General features: G+C 27.0%; 1 long non-coding RNA gene across 1 annotated transcript; it reads right to left on the bottom strand.

Moving 5' to 3' along the window:
• Positions 1-7953: 7953 nt before the first annotated feature.
• Positions 7954-9655, bottom strand: LOC111296285 (uncharacterized). The gene is made up of 2 exons (XR_002690948.2): positions 8867-9655; positions 7954-8358 (listed from the first exon to the last, which is right to left on the bottom strand). It is a non-coding gene; the product is annotated as an uncharacterized LOC111296285 (long non-coding RNA).
• Positions 9656-12739: the final 3084 nt, after the last annotated feature.

The raw sequence follows: 12739 nt of genomic DNA, 5'->3' as shown, positions 1-12739 counted from the left end.
GATTTCATATCTTCACATGGGCTAGCGAAAAACTCCCATTCAAATTTAACCATTTTCGTTTGTAGCCTATAATGGGTAAGGATTGTGATATCTTACTAATCTATAATGAACAATGATGTAAGAAACAATTTGAGAACCCTTAAACTATCAAACCATTGAACCTAGCATATAAGTAAACCCTAAGGATCTGAACTCAAATTAAAACCATGCCTTCCCTTACATTAGAAAATCTTAAATAAGATACATGATGGGACATTTATTTTGCTTGTAAACTTATATATATCTTTGTATATATTTTTTGCATACTAACTCTTTTACGTTGTTTTATTATATATATTATATTATTCTTTGTATGTATCATGTTTACTAACCCTTTCTTTTATTGTACGTACATGCATTCACATCATTAAATCCTCTTTATTGCATTCATGCATTTTTGCATTCAATCACATGCATAATTGGATGGTTTCATAAACATTACTCTAAATATGCATCGTAATTATGGTATAGCAAGATTCAATGATAACTTGACCAACCACTACCAATATAACACTTGAGCCCAAGCCAAAAGAATGAAGCAAGATAATGCAAGTCGCATTAAAAAGTTGGAGAAACCTGAAGAAGAGCTCAAAAGAGAGTGAAGAAAAATTTTGAAAGACTAAGCAAGCTGAACAAAGAAAAAACTGTAGAAAAAAGGGCTAAACCTAAAAACCATCGGTTGCAGGATGTTGTTAACCCTTTGTATCCTCCTGGTTACAACCCATATCGGGCCCAATCCATTCAAGGTACCTCACCATAATAATTCACATTTCCTACAGGGTACACTTATATAGAAAAGCCATCTGCACCAACTTAGAGGTAATTTTAAAATTTTGCTAATCCTATCTTCACTTAAAAGGCAGTAGAGTCAATCGCGATCTCTAACTTGGATGATCTCAAAGAGAATGAGAAGCTTTGAATATGGATGAAAGTTTAAAGAACTCAAGCTCCGAAAATAAGATTAATTTGCTAGAAAAGAGACTAGGAGTCATTGAAGGTATAGACTTTTATGGCTTCATAAATGCAGCTAGCCTCTGTTTAGTCCTAGATGTTGTAATGCCACCAAAGTTCAAAGTTTTAAAGTTTAAAAAAGTACAATGGTACTAAGTGTCCAATAATTTGTGTCACTATGTACTATAAAAAAATGATTACTTACACCAGTATTGAAAACTTATTAATGCATATGTTCTAAGACAACTTTATTGTCTCAACTACAATATGGTATGTTCAATTAGATCGAACTTGCATCCACTCTTGGAATGAGCTTGCTAGGACATTTATTAATTAGTAATGTCATATCATAAACTTAGCCCCTGATCATATTTCTTTATAAAGCATGAAGAAGAAAGCAACATAGTCCTTCAAAGAATATGCCCAATAATAGAAGGATATGATTGCTCAAGTTCAACTTTTTTTTATTAAAAAAAATGACAGTATTGTTCATTAACACCCTGAAAGCACCATATTATGAAAAGACGAAAGGAAACACAATAAAAAAACTTTGTTAACATGGTAATCTTAGGAGAAATTATTGAAAATACTATTAAAAGTGTTAAGCTTGAGGAAGAAAAAGCCAACAGTGCCAAAAAAAATGGGATGCCTAAGAAAGAAAAAGCTGAAACCCAAGCGATGAGTTTTGAAAGGTAACAATTTAGAAGTTATGCTCCATATCCTCCATATGCTCATCTTGCATGTAACCTAGCAACCAATAATATTGCACAAGTCCTTGACTAGCCTCACTCAATCATGAACAACATTCGTTTAAGTCCTTATCAATCAACCTTTCAAGCACTTACATATAGGTTTAATTTTGTTAATATGCCAGTTCAAAGCATTACAATCAAGCGAGTAGTCTGGGAAGATCTAGGAGCAACCAAGAGAGAACTTGTATTGATCCTATCCCTATAACCTATACTGAGTTATTTTCAAAATTGGTCCAGAATGACTTGGTATCCTCAATCTTTTTGGAACCATTGAAATCATTTTATCCCAAATGGTACAATGTTAATACCACATGTGACTACCATAATAGAAATATGGGTCACTCCATATAAACATGCCCTGCTTTTAAGCACAAGGTACAAAGTTTGATTTGAGCAGGCTCGATAAGCTTCAACAAGTCAGGGAAACTAAATGTCAATAAAGACTCCTTGCCCAATCACCCGAAGGCATGATTTTGATAAGACTAATTGAAACCACTTATCATTTTAAGATTTCTTAAGAATATGGATATCTTTTATGTACTTGAATTTTATCTTATTTTTTATCCTTTTAATAAAAATGACAAATTTGATGCATTTTCATGACATTTCCTCTTTTGTATTAATCACCATTATATAGTTTTATGTTTTCATATCTTTTCCCATATCTATTCTTTGATTCCAAATAATGAATGTTCAGACAATCATGACAATAATTTAGGATTCGATTTTAAAAATATTATGCATGATGATATGATTGATGAATTGACATTGTTGATTCATGGGAATATAAATTTGGTGAAAATTTTCACTTATTGAAAAGTAAAAGTAATGCAATACATTATCTTTGCAATGATTCATTCATAAATCTGCTCTTGATCAATAAATATTTTTCATTAAGAATATTCATGTTTGAAATGAGAAATGATCATCTTTCTATTTTTCATAAAAAAAAAAAAGTAAAATTATCCTTTGTTATCTTATTTGAGCCTTTTGAATTTTTTTTTTTGAGGAACCTTAACTAAGGATCACCTCTACACCAAGGGCAAAATTTGAGAAGCTTGTTTATCCCTAGTGATTTCAAGGGCAAAGCCTTTTTGTGCTCAATTTTTTCTCAAAAAATGATAAAAAAAAGAAAAAAAATTGATGGGACAAAATGTCAAGGTGTTCTACATGAAAAAAAATGATCATTGGTTTTGATTACCTTTCAAATATAGTTTAGGCTTAGTTTATCCATTTCTTTCATAACCATTCACCTTAGCTTACATTACTTCCCTTAAAAGTCTATTTTGATCGAATGTAAATACTCGAATTAAAAAATCATGAATTGAATTAGGGTAGGTCTGCCATTAGATTGTTTGGGATTTTAATCAAAGTGTCATTGACAAATCAAAGGGAAAAAGAAATAAAAAAAAAGATGAAAAAATGTAAAAAAAAAAAAAGGCAAAAGAAAGAAAAAAAAAAGAGAAAAAAGAAAAGCTTAAACTGAAAATCCGAAAAGGCAGTTTAAATAAAAAAAATAGAGACTCAGAAAAATAGCTTCATTTGAAGACTCCTGGAATATGGATTTTGTTCAAAGATCGAGAGTATCAATAGAATGTATTTTTAAGAAAAAAATTCTAAGTTAGAGTTCAAAATTATCTGAACAATTATTATTCTGGATGTTAATATCCCATAGCCACACTGTTTTGCTTTATCCATCTTTGATTTGTTTTTGACCAGATTTTCTTTTGATAACGAATACTCTTTTTTTTTGTTCTTTACCAAGTTCGTATCGTTTGAAGGAATTAGAGAAATGTATCATATTTTTCATGAATTAGAATGATGATAAATAAGTGAATGACAATGTCCGTAAAAGATTTCTTCATCCCTTTGAAAGAAATCTAAGATGACAGAAATGAAAAAAGCTTGAAAAGATTATTTGAAATGAGTAAATAAGGTGACCCGTTGCCGTAATGTCTAGGTTGGGAAATCTACCCATTAGACACAAAAATAATGGAATAACTACCAATCTTTTTTTAGCTAGGTGTGATTGGCCATCTATATGAATCTATCCTCTTTAAGGTTATCCTAAATAAGTTTTGATTTATATCATTAGAACTAAGGTTCGAGAGTCAATTACATACATGGATGGTATCAACACCCCTTTACGCTCAAAATTGGTATCAAAATAATTATGTGTTATCTAATTTAAACCTTATCAAAGATGGTTTTTATCATGAAAATTAATCAATTCCAATTTTTTTATTTATTTACAACATATTGTGATACAAAAATTCTATCAAGAATATCAAGCAATCATACAATCATGCAATAAATATTAAATCATACAATGCTAAAATTATCATGTAAATATATTACAAATCATATCAAATATCATGTAATAATATCATGCCTAGATTATGCTAAAATATTCATGCAAGAATGTCATGCAAATATATTAATTATCATGCAATAATAACAATAATGTAGATATATAATATCATGCAAATATATTATGATGCAATAATATAAAATACCATGCAAATATATTAATAATCATTCATGCAAATATATAATCATGAAATCAAATATAATCTCACAAATATATTATGTATAATCATGCAATTATGCACACAATAAATATAGAAACATGCAATTAAATATCAGTCAAATATAATATTAATCATGCAATAATATATAATATCATATCATGCAATAAATATAAAATCATGCAATAATAAATATATAAATAAATAAGTATGCAAATAAATATATTAATAATCACACAATCACACAAATAAATAAATTAACAATCATGCAATTAACAATATAAATCATGTAAATAAAACATGCAAGTAAATATATAAACCATGCAAATAAATATACAATTAAATATATAATCATGCAATCACACAAATAAATAAATTAATAATCATGCAATTAGACATGCAATTAAGTATATAATCATGCAAATAAAAATATATAAATCATGCAAATAAATATGTAATTAAATAGATAATCATGCAAATAAACATGCAATTAAATATATAATCATGCAAATAAATATATTAATAATCAAGCAATTAAATATATTAATAATCATGCAATCAAATTAAATATAATCATACAAATATATATATTAATAATCATACAAATATATTAATAAATCACACAAATAAATATATTAATCAAGCAAACATATATATTAGGCAAATAAATTATCATGCAAATATAATATTAGTCTTGCAAATTCATGTAAAAATAAATACCATGCAATAAATATAAAAATAAGAATAAGTAATTTAATATTATAAAAGTTATGCAAAAAAAAAAGTAAACATTAACTCAGTGGATCACGGGTTCCAACTATTTTCACCTTTTAAAAATTGATGCTTCTTACTATAAATTTTAACCTTTCTTCCATAGACTCCAACTATATCTTCTTGCAAATTTTTTGGCTTGATTGCTTTTTCCTCGTTGATTCAAAACTTTACCCAAATTTCATCTCTTTTTGATGACTTCTGTTTGATCTTGAAATCAATTGCTGTGAGGCCCCCTTTTTTTATCTTAGATTCAATGTTCTTATATAGAGATTGAATCTCTTTTGATTTGAAAGAAATTAATTCAACCAAATCTATGAATTTTCTCCATGTTTTATTCTCTATGTAATTTTTCCTTTTTCAATAGATTGAGTCCCAAGTATTTCTAAAATTATTCAACCATTAAAGTTAAAATCTAAGATAGAATCTAAGAGTTGAATTGAATATAAGATTTTCCTTGCAAAATCTCACTTTTTTCTTTTTTATTTTTACTCTTTTTTTTTATTCTACCAATTGACTTTGACTCTTTTGACTAAAAAAACAAAAATTAAACTAAAAAAATTAAAAGACAAATAAAATTTAGGGCTTAATCTTTGGGCCCAAAATTCACTTTTCCAATTAAAGCCCAATTGTATAATTAAAATTAAAATTTGAAGCCCAATGAATTTCAAAAAATCCCTAAACAAAATAAGATGTATACACTAGTGATAAACACAATGATGGATTGGTCAACATAACCTATAAGTTGTGACCTGATGGAGAAAGTAGCATGGATCGAATGATGGAATTTGTTTTGAGATCAGTAATGTTGAGAATATGAGAAAGAATATATGGGATGATGGAGTTTTGAGAATCTTGTTACCACAATTAAAATTTCATGGCATTGATTTAGTGATATTTGCATTACATATATTGTGTTTACATTGTATTTAAATCCTTGATAATTATATTTGCATTATGGCTAGGGCATGCATTTGCATCATGCGTAAAACATTTGAATCATAGTATGACATTTGCATTATTATTTAAGACATGCATTTCCATCATTTAGTGAGAATCTAGATTGTTACATTTACAACATGTAGAAGACATTTGTATTAGCATTTATTGCATACCAAATTTGACTTTGATTGTAGAGAATTTTTTACTTTTGAATTCTCAAATGAAAAAGATCTTTCATGATGAGATTTTTTTTTACAAGAAAAACTTTTCAAAAAATTTTTTAAATATAGAGCCTTTCGAATGAGAATTTTTGAAACTCTGGATATGAATCCCAAAAGGTTTTGAATGAGAATCTTTGAATTTTGACTACGAACCTTGAAATCTTTGATGTGAATTCTTGAATTTTTCAAATATAAAACTTTAAATTTTAAATGTGAATCATTAACAAAAATCTTTTGAATGTGATTTTTTAATCTTGTATGTGACTTAAAGTTTGTAGATCTCTTGCAAATTTTTGAAATTTTTATGAATCTAAATCTCTTACAAAGCTAAATTTCTTGTGAATCTAAATTCTTGTGAATCTTCTATTTTTGCGAGTCTGAAGTTTTGTTAATCTTCTATTCTTGTGAATTTGAAAACTTTTACAAAGTTTGAATCTTTGTAGATTTTGAAATCATTACATTTTTTTTTTATTTTTACGAATTTTGGAGTCTTAGAATCTTTCAATTTTTGTTATGAAACTTTACGAATCTTTGAAGTTTTGTTATGAACCTTTAAATTTTCAAATTGTGAATCTTTGAATTTCAGGTAAAAAGTTTTCAATTTTTTTGGACTTGAACAAAATGCATGAGGGGCACAATTTTCGAATTTTAAGATTCTGAAAGCCTCTATTTTAGAGGATCTTTTTCTCAAAGGCATCTGAAGACGATCTATAACACTTTCGGACATGATCTTTAAAAATTTATGAATAATTTGATCTCATATTTTGATGTAGACTCAGCCTAATCATCTTCGATCTTGATTCAGCTTAGATCATTTATTTTTTTGACCTACGATTCAATTTTAGTAACTCATCTTCGATCTCAGTTTAGCCCACATCATTTATATTTTTAACCTATGGTTCATTCTTGATCACTTATCTTAGATCTCGGATTAGCCTAGATCATTTATTTTTCTGACTTGAGATTTGATTCCTATTAATTATTTTTAACTTGAGATCAATCTAAGTTATTTTAATTTTTTGACTTGCAGCTTAATCCTAATCACCTTTTTTTATACAACTCAATCATTTATTTTCGACTTCAACTCAGTACAAGTTATTTATTTTTCTAATTTTGTGTTTAAATCAATTTCTATTTCAAAATTGTTTAACTTTTTAATAAACGAACCCATTTTATATTTTTAAAATTGATTAACCTCTATTTAAAAAAGTTCATTTCGTATTTTAAAGTCATTTAACCTTTAAATAAATGAACCCATTTCATATTTTTAAAATTGATTATCTTTTATTTAAAAAAATCCATTTTATATTTTAAAATTGTTTAACATCTAAATAAAAGAACTTATTTCATATTTTTAAATTATTTAACCTCTGTTTAAAAGGATCAATTTTTCATTTTAAAATTGTTTAATCTCTATTTAGATAAACTCATTTCTTAATTTAAATTTATTTACCTTTGTTTACAAGATCGCTAAGTTAAACCAAACATAATGATTGTCTACATTTTTGTGTAATTTCTATTTTACAAAACATACAAAATGAACAACTATAAATGCCCCATTTTATTCGAAAATTTTTTCAAAATCAAAACCAAACTTTGGCCATAAATTGAATCCGCTTGAGAAGCTTTAAGCCCAATTGAAATTTTTTATTTTTAACTTAATTTTTTGTCTAATTTTACTTTTTTCTAAAAAAAAGTTAAAAAAAGAAAAGTTTTAATGAAATCGGGTGAAGATGATTTTGAGAGATGTTTGGGATTTAATTTTATAATCAATTAACATTAAAATTAAATCAAATCAAATCACATTCAACACAAATTGGTTGATTGATTTTTCAGATTGAAAGGTATTAAATCCCTTTATAAACCACCAGCACACAAAAAATTGGAAGAGGCCATCCATCAACTAAATTACCAGCACGCACTAAGCCTCCACATCTGGCACCTAATCACCATCATCATCAAAACAGAACACCATTAAGAAGTAATCGGCACAACATAGAGTAATCAACAGCTTCCAATCAATTTCTAGAACACCAAGCAGCCTAAGCAAGGCCAAGGAATTCTTGGTTAAGGAAGATCTAGAATTAGTCAGTAACCCAGAAGTGTCAAATAGAAATCCCAGCAAACCGTGAGCCTTAATCAGATATTGATCAGCTGCAAGGACCAAGAGCAAACACAATAAGCAAAAATCAAGCAATCCAAAAGAGAACATTCTCCTGTCACCATTACCCTTTGAAGAAGCTACAAACTTGTAAATAGTTTCAACAAGCACCCACATCCAGTAATCAAATCCAACCCCAAAATAAACCCATCACACAATTGGCCTCCCACACATCTACAAAACTTCAAAGCCAATTTCCAAAAACGAAATAACAGAAAATCCAAACCAAGAAGAAGCAATACACAGCCCAAAACCAACACCACAATCGACCATTTGACATCACCAAATATAATCAGTAAATCTTAAACCCAAGATTAGCAAAAACTAAACCCCAATCTAGAAACAAAAAATCCCAAATTAAAAAAAACATCCCAACCTATAAAACTCAGATCCAGTAACAACTCAAAGATCCAATAATCCAGGAAATTCAAGAACAAGCAAGCAGAATCAAAGAGCTTTGACGAGCAAAAGATAGAGCCAACAACAGAAATCCAAGCTCACCATGCAATCATCAAGCACAATATAGAATAGAAGCAGTTATACAACAGAATAAAAGTTGCAAGAAAATTCAAACAGTGTCTTTGATTTCGGGTTTTGGTTTGAACTTGTTTGCAAAAGTTGGGTTTCGGGCAAAAAACTAAACAGAAGGACGAAGGTCGGCAGAGGCCATTACTGAAAACCTGCGGTGGTGAAAGTGACGGAAAAGCATGGATTCTTGGAAAGCATCGAAGTCTCTGGCTCCGGTTTGTAGAGAGAAGGGAACAACGGTCTCATTTGGTGGTTGAAATTTCGATCCAGTAAGAGGCTCAGCGGAGACGGTTACCGAATACCCATAACGGTGACAATGGCGAAGGCGCACTAGATTCTGGAAAAAGACTAGTTGATTTCTGGGTTTGAAAGAAGAGCATATTAGAGAGAAGAGAGAGTTTTTAGGGTTAGGGAAAGAAACTAAAAATGGGAAAATGGAGGAAGTAGTCTGATTTTTTGGTTAAATACAAAGGTAAAATGGCGTAGCATTGGATGCTAAGGAACCTAGTTCCTTTGACCCATTTAAGACCCGTGGTTTGTTTCTGAACCGATCCAGGACCCGAGTGAACTCGTCTTGGATCCGCGCATGATCCGCTTACACAATCCGACCCCTTTTTTTTTTTCACTCTATTTTTTGTTTTGATTTGATTTGATTTTTTTATTTTATTTTATTATATATATACATAAATATCTTTCCTTTTACTATTATTTTATTTTTTATTATTATTTATTATTTTAAATTGAACAATACATTATTTTATGAATTTTATTTTATTTATTTATTCAAAAAAATAAAATAAAAAAATTTTAAAAATAAATTCATGAATCTTACCAAACTACATGAATTTAAATTTTTTATAAATTCTAACAAATTACTTAAGAATCTCATAAATTAATTTTTATAAAAAAATTATTACTAATAAAATATTTTGTTTTGATTCTATCAAATTATCGAAGGATTGTATCTTAAATTTAATCTTATCAAATTATTAAAAAATTTAATATATTTTTTAAAAATAAAATTTACAAAAAAATCTCACCAAATTATTGAAAGATTTACATCAAAGTAAATATTATCAAACTATTCTTATGATTTTATTAATTATTTTTTTAAATAAAAATATATTAATAAATCTGATGACGAAGCCTTTTCATAATGGTACACTAGTCTCCATTAATATTCTTAAAGTGAGATAATTATTTTAAATCGCTACTAAACTATTGAAATAATTTTAAGATCAAATTTTAAATATTAAATATTTTACTAAATTATAAATATGGTTAAGGCTTTGATAGTTTGAAATCAAAATGATACCATCATTTGGATAGACACTGTGAGGGTATTATAATATTTCTCACGCATAATAGTACATTCGAACCTTAATTATGATTTCGTAGACTATAATTTACTAGTTAAAGATACTTAAATCAATCTTAAGACTCATTTTTAAATGAGATGAATTTTATTGGGTGACTAATCATACCTAAATAAAAAAAATAGTGATGACTTCTAAAGTTTATGTCTAACAATAGATTCACAAATCTATACGTTATGACATCATACTTTTAGTATTAACAATTTTAATTCAATGGTAAAAAAAATGTAAGTAAATACATAATAATAATATAATAATAATAATAATAATAATAATAATAATGAGAAAAGGAAGGATTGTTACTATCATATTTTTTAAAAATCATATTTTTTAGAAAGTAATCTCTTTAAAAAGAATGAAATAGAATATATACAAAGTAAAAAGAACAACATCAAAAAATAAAGAAAACAAATTTGAAAAATCCTAAACCAAAAACAAAAAAAAAAATCACACTCTTGTTATGGCACTTCAAAGCCAAAAGGACTATCATTTTTACTCGAAAAATCATAATTAAAACATGCAAAGAATATATATATATATATATATGGTAAAAAAAATAACAGAATCATCCCCGTAAAAGGGAAGCAACACCGTTAGAGACATAAAGGGTTATAAGGTTTTCTATCTCCTTAGGATTTTGGGTTTAGATATTACTAGGAGGGGTTTAACAAAATCGTAACGTGGAAGCCTAAGAAAACGACATAGGAATGCTCGGTGAAAGTTTGATGGCAATCGGTGACAAAAGATTAGGCTTTTAGGTTTTAAACTTTTGTTTGTTTCAAAATTAAAGCCACTAGGGTTGTAAAGGAGGTTAAGACGGGCATTTGGATAAATTTTGAAAAAATTATGCTACTTATGAGCGACGGTCAACGACAACACTGGTGGTTATATGCTTGAATCTAAAACAAAGAAGGGAGAGACGCTGGAATTTATAGAGTGAGGAATAATTGAAGAAATGAAAAAAAACAAGTTTTTTTTTAACATAATGACACTAAAATGATGCGTTTTGAGAAGGTGAACAAAAAAAAAAAAAAAAAGGAAAAGTAAGAGGGGCAAGACCCAATCCGTGTTGATTCGTGGGCCTATTTTATTGTTATTGGTTATTTCTTTGTTTTGGACTCACTCCAAAAGATAGAAATGTATAATTTATTTATTTATTATTATTATTATTATGTTGTAGTAATAGTGGTAATTGTTGTTGTTGTTGTTTAATTTAAAATTATTTTTATTATTATTTCAATTAAAACTTATTTTTATAAATATTAAAAAAATTTATCCCCAAATTTTAATTTGAATTAAATTTATCGAATTATTTTAAAAAGTAAAAAATAATAAAAATAAAATACTTATACAAAATAATTTAAATAAATATGATCAAATATCATAGAAATCTTGACACTTGTTAATCATAATTTAATCATAATAAAAAGAATTTTCATGTTTGATAATATATTTTAAATGATAATTTTATTTCACAGTTACATTTTTACCGTTAAAAGAATTGATAACATGAAAATTAATATGTTTTTTATAACATTAATAAACAATATATTAAGCTATACAATAAAAGATAAATATATTTTAAACATCATATAAATTACACTTGCAAATGCATTTGTTTGATGTAATTTGCAAAAAAAGTAATTTATATTAAAACATACATAAAATAATTATTGTTTAATATAATTTAATTTAAAAAAATTTTGAGGGGAGCAATATTCTAGTTTTTGTAATATTATTAATTTAAAATTATTTTAAAAAATGTGTAACTAGTAGAGATGACAAATGGATAGATTGGATTAGGTTTGGATGGAATTATTTTAGGTTGGGTCATCTTGTGTCAAACAAAAATTATATCATTTTATTTCGAATTTGTATCATCTCATATTTAAATCATCTCAAGTTTGGATCATTCTCGAATAGTCATTGACTTTCAAAGTCAAATCAAATTGGATCTTAAATGAATTGTTTGGATAAAGTTAGATTTTATCAACTGTAATTAAATAATTGGCTTAATATTCAAATAAACCCTTAGGTTTTACTAAAATAAGCAAGCAAATCCTCAATCTTTTATTGCATGAATTAAAGTTATAAACTTTTATTTCATTGTAATCATACTCATTAAATCTTAAAAATAGATGAATGATGTCCAATTGATAAAATTTTTAAAATAGCATTTTCTCAAATATTTGTTATTTTACTCATTCAAAAAATATATAAATAAGTATTTTTTACAAATTAAATCATCCAATTAAAAAAATCTAACAAAAACTTAGATATTTTATACCTCAAGGTTCTAATTACGATGGGGTTAATGTGTAATCCAATGCTCAAATTATATTACTTTTTACAATTTGGTACTTAGTGAATAAAAATTCACAAACCAAGTACTTGAATTTCAATTCTATCTAGTATATTGCTTTATTGATTAACACTGTTAGTCAAAATGTAAATTAGTCAATAAAAAATG

The sequence above is a fragment of the Durio zibethinus genome, chromosome 12, assembly GCF_047325235.1.
Source record: "Durio zibethinus cultivar Kanyao isolate XHJ-2024 chromosome 12, ASM4732523v1, whole genome shotgun sequence".
Classification (NCBI taxonomy): domain Eukaryota; kingdom Viridiplantae; phylum Streptophyta; class Magnoliopsida; order Malvales; family Malvaceae; genus Durio; species Durio zibethinus.
The sequence above is the reverse complement of the archived record's forward strand: the minus strand, read 5'-3'. Positions and strand labels throughout refer to the sequence as shown.